The sequence below is a fragment of the Aythya ferina genome (assembly GCF_964211825.1).
Source record: "Aythya ferina genome assembly, chromosome: 15".
Classification (NCBI taxonomy): Eukaryota; Metazoa; Chordata; class Aves; order Anseriformes; family Anatidae; genus Aythya; species Aythya ferina.
In genome coordinates, this window is record NC_140314.1 from 3497755 (window position 1) to 3517880 (window position 20126).

General features: G+C 59.0%; 1 protein-coding gene across 2 annotated transcripts in view; it reads left to right on the plus strand.

Moving 5' to 3' along the window:
- Positions 1 to 247: 247 nt before the first annotated feature.
- Positions 248 to 20126, plus strand: part of KCNJ12 (potassium inwardly rectifying channel subfamily J member 12) — a 30918-nt gene continuing 11039 nt past the window's right edge. The window contains exon 1 of one of the 2 annotated variants that reach the window (XM_084536307.1): positions 248 to 937. The gene's annotated coding sequence lies outside the window, so the exon portion shown is untranslated. Of the gene's footprint in view, positions 938 to 18132; positions 18410 to 20126 lie in introns of those variants that run through there. The other variant, XM_084536308.1, reaches the window with a different exon arrangement.

A 20126-nucleotide genomic window follows, 5' to 3' on the forward strand; every position in this document is an offset into this window, starting at 1 on the left:
CCAGAAAAATCAAAGGGAGGAGGAAAATCGAGGTGGAGGAGAAGAAGAAGAAGGGCCGAAGGGCTCGGGCGAAGCAGCCATTAGGAAAGTGCTGATGCAGAGGTTCACTTGTGTCTACGGGCAGAGTTGGAGGAGTTGCTGTTCGCGGACAAAGGCGGTAGGAGGGAGTGGAGCTTTGTAGAAGCCGGAGCCTGTCTCGCTGGGTGTCTGCGTTTCATTCCCTGTCAAGCGGCTGGGGAAAAGCAGGGAAGCGCCGAGCTGCAGCGCTCGCTCAGGATCAGATAGCAAGGAAACCAATAGCAGAGGGAACCAAAAAAAAAAAAAAAAGAGAGAGAAAGAAAAAAAAAAAAAAAAAAAGAAACAACAAACCACCGAGCAAGCAAGCAACCCACCCTCCACGCTGAGACTGAAGCAGGCAGGTCCCTGCCAACTACACAGCACGTATCCAGCAGCGAAGAAGTCTTCCCTCCCCGGGCAGGAGCGGAGTTGAGCCCGAAGGATATTTGATGACACTTTTGCAGCGATGGGGCCCCCAGCATCTTCCAGAGCCCATTTGAGGGTGAAGCCTCTGAAAGCGCAGAGGGAGTTTGAAGCTAAATTCACCTGAGTCTGGATCTCTTGGCCGCTGGGATTTATCTATCTATCTATCTATCTATTTTTATTTTTCTCCAGGGAAACCAAACAAACAAAAAAAAAAAACGTGTTTTGTTGTTTGTTGTTGTTTTTTTTTTTTTAAGCTCTTTTTTTTTTTTTTTTTGGAAGAGGATCTTTATATTTTATTTTTATTTTTTTTTCGTGTGGTTGCAATGGAGGGCTTGGGTCTGTGCCTGCGAAGCAGCAGCCGAATGCTGGTCCTGGGAGAAACCGGCGCGGACGCGGGGTCCCTCGCCAGCTAACTCCGCAGGACCCGGGGCCGGGGGGCTCGATGCAGTGAGAGGTAAGTGCCTGCTCCCTGGGGTGGCAGCGCCACGGCTCCCCCCGCTCCTGTAGCTCTGCCTGATCCCAGGTCGGAGGCAAAAACAGCAGTCTCATAGTGAGTCAATCACTTCCACCTCTTGCAGCCCTACCGTAGGAATAACACGGGGAAGTTTCGCGGCAGCAGCCTCGCCGGTGAAGTTCCTACCCTCGTCCCCCCTTTCCCTGTTGGTGACCGTGCCCTAAATGCCAGGGTGGGTTCGACTTTGCCAAAAAAAAACCCAAAACCCAAGTCCAAACCAATGCCTCGGGTCCCCTCCCTGCCCGCCGGGCGAGGATTCCTGCTGCCTTTCGGGGAGCTTTGGTGCTGTGCTCGCCTTCTCAGCCAAAACTTTTGCACAAGGTGGTTTTTTCGGAGATGCCCATGCGGGGTTGTGCCCCCGAGCACGCACATGCCCGTGCGCGATGCCCGCTCCCGTGAGGCTGGAGAGGGGCGAGCTGTGAGCTTGGGGGGTGCTTAAAAGCAAACTGCAAAGCGCAGGGGAAAAAAAAAAAGCGAAGCGAGCCACCGCCGACAGCAGCAGCAGCAGCAGCAGCATAATTGCATCACTGTAATAGTATCGGCGCTGAGCGCGAGCCAGGCGAGTAAAAATCGTCCAGAAAATGAGCTGTGCTAAAGTGCCTCCAGTTAGCAGCACCTGCACGCCTTCTCTGGGTGCATGAGGCTGTTTGTATTTTTAGCAGGCTCTCTTAATTATAGAGCAAAGCGTGGCAGAGAGAAAATGGTGTGTGCTTAGCAGGATTCAGCCCCGGGTGGTTTTGCAGTGAATGTGAGCACAGCAGCACCAAATCGGGGTTCTTCTCCCCACCCCGTACCCTTGTGGTTTCGAGCCACCTGTTTTGCGGTGGTGTTGGCGAACCAGGTCTGGGTTTTTGTATTCCTGTTCTTAGAAAGCGTGCCGATGACTTGGTTTGCTAGCGCTGTTTACCTCTGGTGTTGGGAAAGCTCTGGCAGAAATGGCCCGGGCCAGGAAATCTGGGGGATGGCTTTTACCCAGGGGGTTGATCCGTCCGTGTTCATAGGGCCTGTGGCAAGCACTTAGCAGCGTGTTGCTCTCCAAAAGTGACCCTGTCGCTGTCCCACACCCCCCCTGCACCCCAAATCGGAGCAGCCCCCATTGTCAGCATCTGGGGGATCTCGCTGGGGTGGCCCGATGGGGACGGGGAACTTGTGTGGTTCTGGCAGGCAGCGAAGGACGGGGATGTTTTACAGCTGGCTGCAAACAAACAGCAACAACTCGTTTTGCTCCCGGAGAGCTCCTTCCCCTCATCCCTCTTCTCTGTGCTTGGAAAACTTTCCGTGTCCTTTTGTTCTGAACAGCAGGTGAAATTCCCTTTGTGTGAGCACAAAGCCGCGAAAGCAGAAAATAACGAAAACAAGGTTAAAAAAATAAAAATAAAAAATCCCCGACGGCTCCTTCCAGGCCCAGTTTTTAGCGCTGAGCATTCCCATACGCGCCGAAGGAGCTCAGGAAAACACCGGCTCTGCTGGGGCAGGCACCTCAAAGGCCACTTTACCTCTTGCCTCCGATCTACGACATGCTTTAAAATCCCTCCTTGTCTCTGTTGGGTTTTTATCCCAAAGAGCTGCTTTGCCTACGAGTTCAAGGTGGATTTTTTCGGAGCCCTGAGGTGACCCCAGCGGGGTGGTGGCGGTCCCCAGGCGGTGGCACGGCCGCAGCTCGAGGTGAGCTCCCTCCTGGGGGGCAGCAGGGGAGGGACCCGGCCCCTCTGCAGAGAAACTTCGCAGGAGCTCTCCAGGCAATGGCACTTAAATGAGCTTAAAACCGGCGTTTTCTCCCCGGTGGGAGACAGGATTTGGGGTCTAAACCAAAAAAAAATTTGGGAGCCTCACCCAAGCTCTGCTGGGTAGGGAATAGGATGGGGAAGGTGCTCCCTGAGGATGCTGCCTCTGGAAGGGCCAGGAGGGCTGTCACAGAGGGGGGGGACACGGGTTTGGCCCCCTCCCCGTTGTGCTGGGGTGCGTGGCACGCAGCCACCTTATGTAAGCACCAGGCACCTCCTGTAGCCCTGCTTCTGGCCCTGCCAAACCTCCTTTTTTGGGGGGGTCCTGAGGGATGTGGGTGCTGCTGTGTCACTGTGAGGGCAGCAAAATCCCCCCTGGTGTTGTCTGGGGGGACCAGGGGGACCAGTGGCGGTGGGCACGGGGCTCTGCTGTGATTTCTGCAGAGTGGGTGCGTGCAGCTTTGCCTGGCAGGGGCACAGGGGCTGCAGCCCATTTCTAGGCTCTTCTGCGCCTCTCGGCTTGCACCCAGCCCCTTTTGGGTTCTGTACCCAATGGCCATGGCCAGGGTGAGGGCTGGCACTTTTGGGAAAGGAGAAAACAGCCCGATTTGTGCCTATTCCTTGTGCTGCTGTGGGAGCTGGGGTTTGTCCCCCGAGCTTGGGGACACCAGCTGGTGAAGGACCTGTGTCCCTGCCCCGGATCACGAGCCTGTCCCTCCATCCACCCCGCGGGCACAGAGCATGCAAACACATCCTACTGCCTGCTGAGAACACGGGAGCTGAACACGGCCCCGCTACAGCATCTCAGCTGGGCTATGGGGCAGAAGGGTGGGATTTGGGGGGCTGTAGGGTGCTCGGGGGTTCCCGGTGCTGCCCCCACAGCTCTGGCTGGCCGTGTGCCTGTCACCTCGTGGGGACGTTCCCCTTTTTTCCCTGTTCCTCTCGTGCTCCCGGCCCCATCCCCGGTTCCCAGCTCCCTCCCTCGCTCCCAGCTTGCAGCGAGGCAGGGCTGCCGGTGGGCGAGGGATTTTTTTTTTTTGCCGAGCTCTTTCAGATTCCCCCGTTGGACTTTTGAAGCATCTGGTATCACTATCTCGGCGTCATTATGAATTAATTAACATTAATTCCCTGTTCTGGTATCTCCTATTGCCAGGAGCCTTAGCCTGGGATTTTATTTATTTATTTCTTTTTTATTATCCCTCCCCCCCACATGGAAACGGCCGGGTCCAGGCTATGCCTGGGGGAAAGCTGGGGGAGGCCACACGGCTGGGGGACCACGGGGTCCCTCGTCCCTGTCCCCATCCTTCAGGGCAGGTGGCATTGGGGCAGGGGAAAGGTTTCCTCGTTAGCTCTGGAGAGGCCTGATCCTGGCTCCCCAGCTGGTGCTGGGGGCACCAGGGATGCTGCTCCCTGGGATGCCACTGCCAAGGGTCCTTTCCCCAAGGGTGCTGTCCCCTGAGGTTATCTTGGGGGGGTGCTGTCCCCAAGGGTGCTGTCCCCAGGGGTGCTGACTCCAGGTATCCTGTCCCTATGGATGCTGACCCCGGGATGCTCCCACCCCACAGCACCACCCCCCTCGTGCCCCCACACAACCCCTGGCTGCTGCCCCTTGCCACCACCTTTCCCAGGGCCACAGCGACCCCAAGGCCACCCCAAGCCCCCCGCAGCACAGGCTGTGGGGCTGGGGATCCCCACAGTGCTCCAAGAGCCTCGGGGACAGAGGTGGGGTGGGGGGGGACACCCCCGGGTGGGCTGGGGGACAGCCCCGGTGTCCTACATCCCCGGAGCCAGCTCGGGCTTACGTAACGGCCGTGCTGCAGTCTGCTCTGCTGCCACTGCCACCGGCTGAGCTGCGGTGCCGAGACCATGTCCCCATGTCCCCATGTCCCCATGTCCCCATGTTCCCATGTTCCCATGTCCCTATGTCCCCGTGTCCCCCATATCCTCGGGTTTTTGCTTTTTGGGGACAAGGGGGGGATGCTCCGGGGGCAGGTGAGCCCTGGAGGGTGGTGGCAGCTGGCAGGGGGCGGTCGGTGGTGCTGCCTTGGGGAGCTGAAATATCCCCAGGGTGCTGCCACCCTGGGGAAGGAGAGGATGGGGACAGGGGCAGAGAAGAGAGCCCTGCCCCAGTCACAATTTTGGGGTGTCTAGGTGGGGAGGGTGCATAGGGACCCCAACGGCATCCGCGCTCACTTCTCTGCCCTCCTCGGAGAGAAATCTCCTTCAGAGAGAAACTGAGGCAGGGTACGAGCACACGGGGCACGGGGCACCCAGAGGAAAGGCCTCAGTGCCCTGCTGTGGTCTGGCTGGGGGCCAGCACGTAATTGGGACTGAGAAATGCACACCCAGGAGCTGCCCTGGGGACAGGAGCCGCAGGTGGCCCCGGTGCTCGCGGTGGCACTCGCCCAGTGTCCCCCTCCAGCTCAACTTGTGGCAGGCAGGAGCAGGGTTTGGGCACGGAGGCGTGCAGGGCCCCCCCCCCCCCAGCTCTGTCCTGATGGTTTGGGGTCACCCAGCACGGTGGGATCCTTCTCCCACCCCCATGGTTTAGCAGGATGCCACCTCCCACGGCTGACACCCTTGGGGACACCCGGCAGGGCAGCGCAGGGCGTCCCTGCGGACTGGAAAACCCGAGTGTGGCACCAGTGCAAAATAAATGTGGTGCCCCACGGTGACAGAGCCTGCATGGTGACCGTCCCCTGTCCCCTCCCGTGCCGAGGCTCAGCCCGTGGCAGCATTTTTGGGGTGGGAGGTGCCCAGGCACCCTCCAGAGCCACCCACCCTCACCGCTGTCCCCTCCCGGCTGCATGGCACAGGGACCCCGCGCCCCGAAGCGGGGGGAACAAGGGCTCCTCTGATCGAATCCCTCCCGCCTGGGCCGGGAAAATCATGGCTTTGTCCTCGCTGCAAAAGGCTCAAAGGCCTTTGGTTCCCTTTTGGGACACGGCTGGAAGTGAGCCACCGAAAGAAATGCCAGGAAAAATAAGCCTTGGGTAGCAGCTACTCTTCTTGTGCCAGTTTCGGCCTTCCCAAACGGAGGGCTCTCATCCCGGGGGGGCCCCAAAAGACCCCCACGGTGCTCAGCGTGCCGGGCTGAGAACGCCCTCCAACTCATCACACCCAGGGGCCAGCTAATCTCCATCTGACAGCGAGTCATCCTGCCCACCGCGCCGCAGGCTGCAGTGACAACGCGCTTAAAGGGGCTGATGAATTAAGTGCATCTTATAAACCCATCAGATTCCCGTATAATTACAGCGCGATGGATTATGTGCGGTGCTGGAGGGGAAGCAATTTGGTGAGGAGAAGGAATTGCAGTCAGAGGGGAGAGGCACCGAAGGGGAGCTGGGTGCAGCTCCGCTCTCCTGGTGCTGTGCCGCCAGGGCTGCCGCGGAGCGAGTGCCGGCACCGAGGGCTTGTCCCAGCTGCAGGGTTAAGGGAGGCAGGCTGGCCCCAAGGAGCTCTGAAAAGGGCTGGAGGGGATCGTGCTGGGCTGGGCTCCGTCCCCTCTTCTCCTTTTCGCCCCAGGAGGAGAAGACCCCGCTGCCCACAGGCTGGCAGGAGTCAGCAAGGGGCTGGGGGCTGCTTGTCCTGGCACCCCGCTGCTCTGTGCATGCACATTGATGCTCCTGTGTGGTACAGCAGTCAGCAGCCAGTGCTTGAGCAGCTGAAAGATGAGACTCTGAGTCCCCCTTTCCTTTCCTTTCCTTTCCTTTCCTTTCCTTTCCTTTCCTTTCCTTTCCTTTCCTTTCCTTTCCTTTCCTTTCCTTTCCTTTCCTTTCCTTTCCTTTCCTTTCCTTTCCTTTCCTTTCCTTTCCTTTCCTTTCCTTTCCTTTCCTTTCCTTTCCTTTCCTTTCCTTTCCTTTCCTTTCCTTTCCTTTCCTTTCCTTTCCTTTCCTTTCCTTTCCTTTCCTTTCCTTTCCTTTCCTTTCCCCAATTGCCAGAGATTTCCCCTCCCCAGGGGACACAAAGCAGAGGAAGCCACCACCGTGTCACCAACACCCCAAACCACAGCGGCACAGACCCATGAGCAGCTGAAATGACATTAGAGGTGACAACCCCTTCCCAGGACAACGGCGTGCAGTTGGGGATTGAGGGGATGAGAGACTACTGGTGCCCCACAGAGGCTCATCCACGAGCCCCAAAAATCCCTCACCCCCCAAATCCCCTGTCCCCAGAGGGTCCCATGCCTCACGCATGGGGAGGCACGAGCCCCGTGCCCTCTGCCCCCTTCTCCCCCTCGCTGTGGCTGGAGCAAAGGCTTTTGTGCGAGGAGCTGTTGTCTTTCTTCTCATTAATTGCATGGAGCGGTGCCACCACCGGACAAGCAGGCAGTGTTGTCCCGGGCTCTAATAAGGGCAGGGAGAAAGCCAGGCACCGGACACGGCACAGCGGCACGCATGCAGGAAGGAAAGGGGATGTGTCGGGGCAGGGGGGGCTCCACGCACCCACCTTGAGGCACCCAAATCCCCAAAAAACCCTGCGAGCATCGCTGACCATCCCACCCACCATCACCATCCTCCTCCTCCTCCTCCTCCTCCCTGGCAGGGCCGTGGGACTCCTGCCTTCGCTCTTGCGATTGCGCCTCTTCGCTAATTAGCACAATCTGGCGAGGCGCACCGCTCTCCCAGCCATTAATTATTATTAATTATTTGTTATGCAAATAAAGTTGAAGAGCGCGGCGCTGGAGGCAGCACGAATGAAAACAGCCCCGGGCTCTGGGTTATGTAATTACTGCCGGGTGGGCACCCCACGGCCCCCCAGGATTTGGGGACACGTTGGTGGCATTGGCGCTGCTGGGCTGGTGCTGGAGGGGATGGCAGGGGCGCCTCGTGCAGGCTGAAATGGGGAAATCGGTGATTTTGGGGGGCCTGGAGGAGAGGGGAGATGGGGTACCCAAAGGTGGAGAGGGAAATGTGTTGGGTGAGGTGGGTGCTGCAGGTGGAGGGGGACAAGGTGACGGCTGGGGTGGGCTTTGTGGCACCCGCTGGTCTTGCAGCTCCTGTCCCAGCCCCGTGGTCTGTCCCTGAGGGCACTGTTTGGGGAGAAAAATGGATGTTTTTAGCAAATTGCGTCCTGTCCCAGCTGGGGGGTGGCCATGCTGCCTGGCTACCTGAGCCCCAGGGTGTCATTTTGGGGCCGGCGCTGCCACATCCCGGTGTCACCGAGCGATCCCGCGGGTGGCCCCGTGCCGCAGGGACACGGGCTGGCGGTGGCGGGGCCCCCACCCAACGCCTGCCTGAGCAATTGCAAAGGGAACCAAGAAAAATTGGAAATTAAAGAGAGGAAAGAATTAATAAGGATCCTGGCTCAACCACAATGGCTTTGTTTCAGGAGAGCTGATACCACACGCTCTCTAATGCCAGTCCTCAGAGGCCTTCGGAAAGAAGTGGGGTTTGGGCGATGCTCAGGAGCGTTTTTGGTGGATTTGAGTGCGTTTTAGAGCTCTGCTTGCTTTCTGCCCCAGCCGGTGCCACCCCCTGCACCGGGCTGCAGGTCCCAGCCAGGCTCTGCCGCGCCACAGCGCATCAACCACTGCCGCAACGCGGTGTCCCAGAGGAGTGGAGATTTTGGGGGGATAAACGCACTTCTGCACAGCCATTCCCCTCCTGCTGGGCGCTGCTTTGGGAATAGGGCCATGCCTGAAATGCTGGGGGCTGCCCTCTCTCTGTTTAGTTAGGAGATGATCATGCAGTGGCCATAAAGTACCCCAATATGCTGATCCCAACCTATATGCTTATAAAACTGATAGAAATCTATCTTGTGCCATACATTCGGTGTCCATGTGGGTTGCCTTTCTGCCCCTCCCCAGCCCCTGGTGGTGTTTAGATCCCCAGGAATCACCCCATAAGCCTTGCTGATAGAAATTCTCTATTTCCTCCAGCCTGGGCTGCTTGTCCTGGATATTTAATAGGGGGGGATTCAAAGCTGGGCAAGGAGAGGCTTTGCCCAAGCTCTGCTCTGCACCGTGACCAACATCCCGGCAGTGCTGGGGGCTTGCAGAGGTTCCCTGCCTGCCATGGCAGCTGCCCGGGCACTCGTGCGTGCCCCAGCACAGCTCCGTGAGGCCACATCCCACACCGCTGTGCAGGGCTGGAGCCAGCTGCTTGTTTCTAATAAAACACATCTCCTGCCGTGAGCCACGCTCGTCCTCGCCTGCTCCAGATGCTGATGGTGAGGCCACCGCCGCGGGACACCTCGCCGGGCAGACCTGGTGCCGGAGGCGGAAAGCGGCTGAAGGTGAAAGGACCAAGCTGCAGCTCTGAGCATCACCGGAGAAATGGGACTGCAAAGGGTGCCCAGGGCCCCGTGACCGTGCCAAAACACCTCGTGCTCCACCAAAAGGAGGATGCTCTTCGCCTCGAGCCAAAAGCCGGTGCCCGTGAGCGGGGCCGGGGGCTAGGACGCGGCAGCGGAGCACAGCAGGAAGGAAGCGCTCGGCGAGGACACAGCCAGCACTGCATGCACGTACTTACATATGTGCTATTTTCAGCTTGACGGGGAGCAGGCCAAGTTCTCCAACAGATTGAGTTTGGATCTGAAATCCTCCTCTCCTCCTCCCCCCTGCCCAGCACCCACTGCTTGCAGGCACGGGGAGTCCAAGTGCGTGCCGGGCACCCCGCTACGGGCCATTTGCTCGTTGTTCCTGCCAGGAGCTCTCCTAGTGCTGCTGCTGCACAAGAATCGCAGCAAGGATGATGGATCTGACCCTGCTGGGGGCAGCAGCTCCTGCTTGCCCCCTTCCCACTTCGGACTGGCCCAGGCAGCAGCACCAGCACCCCCCAGACATGTCCCTGCTCCAACAGGGACACGCGTCTCCACTTCTCTTTGCCTTCGCACGTTCGTGCGCGCTCCCACCTGCTCACTCCTTGCCTTTCCCCAAGCAGAAAACACCCCTCCTTCCTCTTCTCCCCAAATCCCCCCTTTCTGCCACCCCCTCTCTCCCCTACCACTGCGACCCCTCCAGAAGTGCAGCTGTTCTCGCAGCCGTGTCCTTGCCCTGCTTGAAATGCAGGAAGAAATCCATGTGCAACTTACTGTCTCGGCACCCTGTAATCATTTTGTCAGCCGAAAAGCACTTTTGTCAAACCCCCACAGGCAAACCGGGAGGGGATGGGTTGGGGAGAGGCACCTGACACCAGCCTGTGCTTTTCTTCCCCCTTTTTTAATCCCGGGTTTTGCTTTACGGGTGGGACAAGAACCGGGTTTTCCTCTCCTTTCCCTTCCTGGGTGCTTCGGCAGCTGGCCGGGTGGAGGCAAAGGAATAAGGCAAACGTGGCAGAACAGCGGCGAGGCTGGAGAAAATGCATCGCCATCGGCTGGGTTCGCTTGACAAAGTGCAATTACACAACGGGAGGAGAAAGCCGTCCGGCTCAGCGGAGACTTAGGGGAGTTTGCAGCAGGGACTAATGGAGCCTCGGGCTCAGCCACCTGGAATGGCCCCAAAGTGTCCCCGTCCCCTGTCGGATGCTGTGGGGCATGAAACGTCCCCTCTCCGTCCCACCCATGAGCTGCTCTGATGGGCTCTTTTCAGCAGGAGGGGGAAAGATCCTTCTGCTCCACCCCAAAAACACACAAACCGGATGGCAGCAGGGGTCTGGGGACGATGTGCTTTAAGGGCTTCTCGAGGGGCTGCATCCTGCCCCCAGCCCCAAGTGCCTGGAGAACACACCTGCCATCAGCAGCCAGGCTCTCTGCGCTTATTTTATTTTACTTTGCTTTGGCTGGTGCTTGCCTGAGCATCTGCAGGGGCTGCCCTTGCCAGCCTGCATCATGTGAGCCCCATGGGGAGCTTGCAGAGCGCCGCTCCTTTCTCCCCAACCTTTCCGCTAATGAGGAAGCGAGCGCCTGGGCTGGCTGCAGTGCTGGGAGCTCGGAGCCACCCGTGGTTGCATCCTGTTCACGTCCTTCCCCTGCCCTTAGTGTTGTTGAGAGGGGGCAAAGAGGCCAGGAGCTGGGCTCTGTGTCCGCGGGGAGCAAGGTGCTGCCTGGAAATCTTGTGCTCGGGAGCAGAGCTTCGGCTGGAAATCGATCAGCCCTAACGCAGAGCACTCGTTGACTAATGAACCAGCAATCGTTAGCGCCTGCCCCACTGCTTGCATTTCGCTGCCTTGTTTTCTCTGGCTTTAGCATCTTTTCGGGTTACACCCCCACCAAACACTCCGAGGCAGGATTTGTCACGGGCTCGAGCACCGCTGCTCACATAAAGCAGGGCTCGGACGCAGAAAGACACCCAGCAGCCCACTTGCAAATCCTGCTCGTCTAATTAGGGTGCCAGGAAAGACTCATCCATCCTTAGGTGTCCAGCTTGTCCTCATCTGCCCACGTGAAATTTGGGCCATCAACCACTCGCAGGCACCATCGCAGCACGGCGCTCCCGTCCGGAGACAGATCTTTAAATCATCCACAAGCACCGGGGAAATCGCAGACAGCTCGAGAGCAGAAAATGAAAAGGCGAAACAGCGTTCCTGGAGTTTTCACCCTGAATTATTTGCTCAGCTTTAATAATAAGTTACACACCAGCAAAGCTGAGGCGGCTCTCGCTGACTTGCTGGAGGAAAACCTGCCAAGGGGATGCTGCGGAGCGGTACCCAGCTCCGCTGAGAGCCTTTGGGGACGGGGACCGGCGTGCTCTGGGGAGGATGGGCTGGGGAGAGAGGAGGAAATAAATCCTCTTCAACGTGTTTTGGCTGCTCAGATGTGGTAACCTGAAACAGAGCGGATGCAGGAGCTGGGGATTGAAGCTTTTCATTCATTTTTCTAGAGGTGGAGGGGAGAAAGTGGCTGTGGGGCCGGTCCCGCTTGCTCGGCTCTCTGCTGGCCCTGGCGCTTGGGGCAGCAGCAGGGAAAGCTCTGGGCTGCCTCTCCTGAGCTATTCCAGGCTGGTTTGACTAAATCGAGCTTGTTTAGGATGAATCACTCCAGCACAGCCAGTTGTGACCTGCTGGCCACTCTGCTTGCTGAGCGTCTGCAATTCCCCGTTTATTGGGAAAAATGAGAAGTTGCTTTTTCGGCCTTTTTTTTTTTTTTTTCTCCAGGACTGCAGATTGCAAATAATGACAGCCTTAAACACGGGCTATTTCACAGCCTGCTGGCGCTTTGGGATGGGATCGCTGCGTGTTTGGGGACGGTGACACCATGAGCCAGGCCAGCCCTGCGTTGGCACGGTCCATCGGGGACATTAATTTAACTCTTCCCGTTCTCTTTGCCTTTTTTAACCAAGCAGAGTGGCTCAGGTTTTGCCGTGCACCACACGTTACACGCTGCCCACCCTGCCCAGGGCTCTGGGTCTGTGCTGCTCACAGCAAGGCGATGGCTGGGCTGGATTCTGCTTGCTTGCACCTTGAAGGATCCAATTTTTTCTCATGTCCTGCTGTCTGTTTGCTGTTTTTCCTCCCGGTTCCTTAATTTGGGGTGATTTATGGCCGTGGCTCCCCGTCCTCCTCTCCCTCCAGCCTCCCCAGGAGCCTCCTCCCTGTGTTTTGGGGAGGCAGGTAGCTTGCTCCCAGCAAAGGAAGCTGTCAGCACTTCGCCCGAGGGCGTTCAAACCTCCCGAGCACAGGCAGAAAACTTCCTGAAGGAGCAGCTTGCCGTGGAAATATCGCTGAGCTGGACGAATTGGTTGGTTTTGAGGGAGCAACAGTGAGAGCACCACGAAGATCCACCCCTCTTGCTCCCAGATGCTTGAGCAACCCAAAGATGATTCACAAGGAGAACCTAAACTGCTGATCCTTTATTCCCTGGACTGGACTGGGACCTGATTTTGGACTTTCTGGCAGTAGCCAAGTATCATTTTCCACCAGCTCCTTCCCCAGATGACTGATGAGAGCCCCCGAGGGTCTGGGCTCATGGTGCACGAAGCCAGGGAGGTGTCCGGGAGCCTGGAGCACGGCTTTGCAGCTGCTCAGCTGCCGGCAGGACCCAGCAACCTTTCCCCCAAAACTGGAAGCGTGTTTTTAGAGAAAGAAAGTAAAAACAACAACAAAAGTCAGTCGCTGCGATGCCATCTGTGTCTGCAGCATCGCACAGCGGGGGGAGCAGCCCGAGCAGGCTGCCGTGCTCACAGCCCTCCGAGCACCTAGGCGGAGAGCTAAAATGGGTGCCATGAGCCTTCCTCCCCCCTTGCTCATCCTCGGGGAGGAATGTCCTGCTTCTCCTGGGAACGGCATATCTCCCGGGCATCTCTTTCTTTGGAAGCTTTGATTTCTTTTCCAACTGTGGCTCTCCAGCCCTAGCAGCGTGTCTTGGATATTTTTCTCCCCGTGGTCTCCCCCTCCTGCTGATCCCGGCCAGAGGGGACGGAGGGCTGGGGGCAGCAGGTTGCCAGTTGGTTTGTTTTCCTTGGTGGGGCTTCAAAAAGCGATGGGCTGATGGGTTTTGAGTCTCAGGGGGGCAATCTCCCTGGCAGCATCCAAGTTGTGTCACCTCTCCGCTTGGCTCTGTGACGACAGTGTTGATTTGAATTCTTCCAACTTAAGCCTGATTTAAATGATGGTGAAGTTGGGGGGTGGCGTGTGGGAGTAGAGCACTGAGCGCTATTCTTTTTCGGTTGTCATATGCCTCCATAAAGACTTCTGCCTTGGGGATTTGCATAGATCCGTGGTCCAGATTGCGCTGCAAAACCCACCGGTGGTCGGCAAAGCTATGGCAACGGCGCTGCGGTGGCTCCTGAATCGTGCCGAGCCGCCGAGTTGGAGGGTGTTTGCAAGTCTCGTGCCGTGGCCGTTTCTCTTTGGTTGGGGGTCCAGGGGGCAGCCGTGGGCCCGCTCCCCACTTTTGGCCCACGGCATCCCCTGCACCCCTCGCTCTGCAGCCCTGTCCCCCGGGAGAAAGCCCGGAGCTTGAGGCCTCTCGGCTGTGACAGAGAGGCGGTGAGGTCAGGGAGAAGCCAATTCTCCCTGCTTTTGTGAAAAATCGGTGTTTGGGTGATGACCTCATGGAGAGGAGGCTGCAGAGCGAGCCGCTGCGAGCAGCGAAACCGCAGGAGGCAGCGGGGGGAGATCTTGCAAATGTCCCAGCCACGAGCAAAGCTTAATTCGGTGGTTGTAATTGCTGAGGACACGCACATCTGTAGGAAAGCAGGCTCCCTTCCTTGCAGTGCTCCCAGAAGGGCTTGTTTGTTTAATTTTATCTCGCAGAGAAAATTATAAAAGGAAAAAAAAAAAAAAAAAAAGAAACAACCAACCAACCACCCTGTGGTTTTGCTCAGCTGCAGCACGAAACGCCCCAGCGGATCCTGAAGAGCGGCGGGGACCGAGGCCCTCGCCTGACGCAGGTATTTCTGTCGGGGAACGGGGTGCCCGGTGTGCCAGTGGTGTCCCCACTCCTGCTGGGACCTGCTGCCCACCTGCAGGGTGCTGGGTGCCGAGGTGCTGCCCGTGGCCGTCCTCAAAGCTGCAGAAATCCCGACGTCGCACTCGTCACCCCGCTCTGAAGGCACTGTGGGGCATCCCCTGTCCCCCTGTGCTGCTCCAAACCCCCTGCCCGGGGCGCTGCATCTGTGCACGAGGGACATCTGCACCCTGTGGGGGTCTCACCAGCCTGGCGGGTGCCAGCAATGCGCTTTCTGATGGAGAGTGAGTGGGCAAGGTGGCATTTTGGGGCAGAACACGGAGATATTTCTGCTGGCTGGCGCTGTGCAAGCCGTCATCCAAACCCTGCCACGGTCCTGGCTGGGCAGCGCTGGCGTGGCTGGGTAACGTGGGAACGCCTGTGCTCTGGTTTCAACTCATTTTCTTTGCTGTCATTAGCTTGAATTTCCAAGGGAGCCTGCGCTCGGCATCAGATGATGACATCCTTTAATTTAGCAAATGCAAAAATGGGACCTTTTCCAACCGGCGTGATTAGAAGAGTCCTGCTCCTCTCCCACCCGCGGTGCACGGTGCTGGCTGCGCAGCTCCCCTGGCCGGGGCTGGGGCTGAGCCCTGCCCCGCTCATCACACCCACGTGCCACCCATCCTCACTGCCCCTGCCCGCTCTCCTGGCTGATAAAAAGCACTGGGGAGGGGGCTGGAGATGGGATGGGAGCTCACTGGGGGGGTGAGGGGGCCGGATCCCCCTGCACCACCCCCCGGCACCCTCCGCAATCCCGTCCCCAGCCCCAACGCCCCTTTGCCCTGCCAAGGGCCTCCTCCGCCGGCGGGTTTGCGTAGAACGCTGCGTGTCCCCCCTAAGCAGCTTAATGAGGGTTAAGAGGCTAACGGGCTTATTACCAGCAATTATTTCCATAGCCCTGCAGGTGTCCCTGAGAACAGCAGGGCCCCACGGCCGCAGCATCCTACTGCCAGCCAGCCCGGGGTGCTGCGAGCTTGTCGGTGCTCAGCTTGGCCATCCGGAGAGGAAACGGTGGAAATCTGACCTCTCCATACCTTTTCTTTTTTTTTTTTTACCAAAAATCCAGCTTTGATAAGAGGGTGGTAGCGGGGTGCAGCCCCGTGGCAACCTCCCCCGCCCCGGTCCTTCTTGCTGTGCCTTGGGAGCAGCTCTGCAGCATCCCTGCGCTCGGGCGGTCGCCTGGAGACAGCGCGGCGGGTTGCCACAGCGACGGAGCCTTGGCTCAGCATCCCTCCGACTCCGCCGGCTTGGCCCAAGTTGGGCGAGAGAAAAACACCCCTGGGATGGGGACCCCGCCGGCAGTGGGGCTGGGGAAACTGAGGCACGGCCAGGGGAGGCGGCGAGGCGATGGAGGAGGTTTTTGGAAGCTGCCTTGGGGCTGAAATGGGGGAAGAAACGGTGGAAATGGGGAAGGTGGAGGGCTGGGGGGTACCCACGGGCGTTGGGGAGGTTTTGGGGCATGTCCTGGTGCAGCATCTCCCCCTGAGCCCTCCAAACAGCAGCGTTCAAGTCACTGTGGCAATGTCACCTGTGCTTGGGCTGTCACCAGTCCCGATACCCGACGTGTGCTGGGATGGGACAGGAGGGGTGTGCGCACCCCAGAAACCGTGCACATGCAGGATTTGGCCACCCTGATCCCAGCCGAAAATCCAGGCTTCCCCCAGTCCCAACAAACCACAATGCCATGAGCACTGGGGGACCAGCGGGGTCACGGTGGTGGCACGACCCTGGGGACCCGCTGAGGCGAGGGAGAGGAGGATGAAGGTTTTTGGGGTGATACCAGTCCCGGTACCCATGCCAGAGTTCCCCCCACCCTGCCGAGCCTCTAATTATAAAGGACAGAAGCGGAGGGCAAGGGGAGGGGTTACGTAACTTCGGCGTTTGGAAAATTCTCTCTGCTCCCTTATCAGCTTTATAAATACCTCCAGCTCGGCCCGGCCATGCTGGGGGGAGGCGGTGGCACGGGCTGCAGCCGGTCCCAGGCCATGCCTCAGTTTCCCCTTGCCTATGGACAGGAGCATCCCTGCTCCCCCCTGCTGCCGTGCCAGCGGAGGGCTCCTTGTTGCCGGTGTGAGCGCTGGGGGGAGCGCTGTTTCTCACCCCTCAGCAGCAAAGCGGGCTGATTTTTCTTCCATCCCTGGGGAAAGGCTTGAAGATGCTTTTTGGGCATCAGCAAACTGCAGGTTCAGAGACCCAAGGTCCTGCCTGCCGCCACCACCTGCCTTGTGTGGTGCCACATCCCCCGGACCTGAATTTGTTGCACCCCCCAGGCTGCTCCTACACATCCCCCAAACCCCTGGGCTGGGTCCATGCTGCATATTAACCAGCCCCCCCATGTCCTATGCCCTGGCACGGCCCAACCAGGGCACACTGAGCCCCGAATATCACTGGCACCCACCGCAGGAGGTCAGGGCCCCCTGGCTCATGTGCGCCTGCATTTACACCGCTCCCAAATTACCTCCCCGGGGGGTGTTGGAGGGCGGCCGGGGCCACATCGATACGAGCCCATGCACGCAGCACAGGGCAGCGTTGTGTAACTGCACGTGGCTGCTCGCTGGGGGCACCTCACCCCATCCCACCAGGCTGCCCCCAGCCCCAGCGCCAGGCTCCTGCGCTCCGTGGCCACCCGATGCCACCGTGGCCACCCAGCCATGCCGGGGAGCTGCCCAACATCCAGGTCTGCATCTCCAAAAGGTGGTGGAAATCATATCCAGGACCTTTGGGGTCTGATAGCCAGCAGCGTGCTGTTGTCTTTGTCCCTCAAATCTTCCCGTTCTGGTTTTTGGCTGCTGGGGGAAGGATGCCTTGTGTCTCGCAGAGCCGTGTGTGTGCACGCACAGTGGTGCGTGGGCTCACAACACCGAGCTTTGCGCTTGCCCTGTTTGTTGTGGGGTCGCCCAGGAGCACACATGGAAGTTGTTTTTTTTTGTAGGGCTGGCCAAAAAGAAGGTATTCCTGGCTTCTACTTCAGTGCTTTTCTGATCCTGCAGAGTGCACCTGTGCAAGCCACCCGAATGCTGACCCGGGCTGTGCAAACGGGCGGAGGAGCGAAGCAGCTGGGTGTGCACTGACCCTCGCTGGCTTAAAATTGACATTTTTAAGACCCTGATCTCTCTGCTCACCCTTCTACAGCTGCAGGGCCCCTTAACCAAACGATGCACGGAAGCACCCGAGGCTGGGGCACAGAAATAACGAGAACTGGGTTGTTTTAGAGACTCCTACATCTGCCTTTGTAGCGATCCCTGTTAGAGCAGGGCTTCCCAAATGAGGTGGGTGCCTGGGCTCGCGTGGTCCCAGCCTGGCAGATGCCCAAATTGGTCAGGGATTTGATGTCTCCCCATCGGGTCCCTGGGGCTGGTACCCATGGGCAGGGAACAAGGGGGATTAATGGAGCTGCTGATACCTGATGGCGCGGGGGGCCAGGGAGCAGTGAGCCCCCCCGGCGTTACACAACTCCTGCACTAAATCTTCCCTGCATCAGATAAAGATGTCGTCTTGTGCCCCAAATACCCTGCCCTGCCCGGATATTGGGGTTTTGGGGTGGTTTTTGTAGTTTTGGGGTGCCTGGCTGCCCAGTGATGGTGGGGAGGGCAGAAACCCAGTGCTCCCCAGCCCAGCATCGTGATGGGTGTCCACTGGAAGGAAACTCCTCTGATGGGGAATGGCACCCTGACAGGGAGCCCTGGGAGGATGTGAAGGGCAGGGAAATTCTTCTTGTGGGCAGAGCCCTGAGCTGGGGGAAGGATGGGAGCAGCAAAGCTGTGCAAAGGCCCCTTTCATCTTGGAGATGCCAGGCATTGTGCATGTTTATCAGCCCCAGCAGGAAAGGAAGGTGGTTTTTCTTCTTCCCCGGGGAAAGGCTTGAAGATGTCTTTTGGATCATGGCTGGCATTAAATTGCAAGTTCAAAGAACCAAAGTCCTGCCTTGGGCCACCGCTTGCCTTGCCCCTACCCGGTGTCCGATCCCCCGTGTTTGAATCTGTTGCATCCTCCAGGCTGCTCCTTCGCCTCCTGAAAACCTCTGCAATCCCTTTCAAGCTGCTCCTCTTCCATTCCCCTGAGACCGGCCATATCCTGAGCACGTTCCCACTGAACTATCTCAGCCTTTCCACCCCCACCGCCGCTTTGCTCCCTGCCTTTAGCGATCGCACCGGGGCGAGCGTCCCCCCTCGCTGCCGCTGGCTCCCCACGGCCGCAGCCGAGGTGCCAGATCCTGGACATGTAGGGAAAAGGAGTGGCTGAAATCTGAGCCTGCAGCAATTAGCCGGGAGCGCGGCGAAGTCCCCGCCGGCCGCGGCGTCGGGCTCAGCATCTGCCTCGTCCCCGGCTCGGCCGCTCGCGCTGCCTCCAACGCGGGGTAAGTAGGGCTCAGAGGGTGGCTCTGCCCGAGCGTGGCTTGTCCATCCCCTGTCCCCATCCTCCTGGGCTCGAGGAATGTGGTTTGGGCTCTGCTGACAACGCGATGCCAAGGGGAGCTGGAAACGCAGCTGCTTCTGGGGTGGAAGTCGCGGTTTTGTCTTGGCATGGCGAAGACAAAGGAGCTGGGAAATGATTTGGGAGAGTGGGGATGGACTGTGCCTCTAACCAAGAGTTGAGGATTTGCTGGTGCTTGGCTGGAGCATGAATGGGTTTGGAAAGCTTAAAAAAAAACAGGATGCTTACAGGAGAGTGGCGGTGCCTGGTCTGTGGTGGTTCGTGGTGCAGCCTTGCTCTTGTCCTCTGTCCCCTTGCTGGAGGGACCCGAATGTCCCCAGCTGCCTCTCGCGCTCATCCTGCTCTTCTCCAGCATGGAAAGGTGCGGATTTCCCAACGGGAAGCTGGTGCTGAGCAGCTCAGCAGTGCTCCCTTTGGGGTGGCAGCAGCTCCACCTGCTCCAGCTGGGAGCCCCGTTGCGCCCAGCCTGGCACTGTGTCACCTTCCTGTGCCACCTTCCCGTGCCACCTTCCCCAGCACTCTCTGCCCAGGATAAACATTTCCTGGGCGCCGGCTCTGCCCACACATGAGATTTCCCTTGAGCTGGAGACACGGCTCCTGGGGAGGGTTGTGTTGGGTGAGACATGGGAAAACCCACTTTGGGCTTCCCCTTAATGGGATTTGGGAATGAGACCTCAACGGGAGCCTGGGCTGGGTGAGCCGGGCGCAGGAGGATGCAGGATGGATGAAGGTGGTGGGAGGTGCAGGTGCTGCAAGCTGGGGCTGAAGGGGCTCCAGACCAGCCCCTCTCTGCCTCTAACCCCAAGGCACGGGCAGCATCGCTCCATGTGATGGCTTTTAAAATAATTTGTGCCCATGTTAGCCTGGGTTGATAGTGCCAGAGGCTCCTGTGCCACCCTGGGATGCTGCAGAGAGCTGGCCGGGCTCTTCCCGTGGTGCAGGAGCCACCAGCACTGCAGCCCATCTCCTCCTGCTCGGTGATAAAATCCTCTGGAAGACATTTGCCCTTTTGGTCCCTCTTTTCCCTGCCTTCCCACGGTGCTTTTTAGCAACCGGGCCATCCCCCCCCCCTGGGGCCGGGGCAGGGCTGGGGTCACTGCCGTCCCCCTGAGCCCCTTGGCATGGGCTGGATGGGAACACGCCATCCCCTGATGGAACCCACGTCACCGTCGTGTCCCCAGGCAGGGACAGGAACGTGGCCGGATGATTTCAGCTCCGCCACCGTCTGCCCCCGGTCCCAGCGCCATGGGTTTGGGGCAGGAGCTGGCTCACGCGGGGCCGTGGCAAGGAGCTGGGCACGTATCGGGATTTGGGGACAGGGGCACGCGCCGGGCACGTGGGAGGGACCGGGGCCACGTGGCGGAGGGGAGTGGATGGGGCGGGCGCGGAGACACCCCAAGGTCACCCATCCGAAAACACCCTCTGGTGCCCAGGGGCTTTTTGGGAAGCTGGAACCCGGCGTGCTTGGGGACCTGCACATCCCACTGGTCCCCCAAGCCCCCCGGCTGGATGCTAAAGCATTTCAAAGCCCCAGGGTCCTTCCAGCCATGACGCACCCAAAGGGGATCCTATTTTCCCCCCCAAACCCTACTGAACCCGTAGCCAGCTGCCTTCCTCCGCCACCACCATCCCAGTCCCGG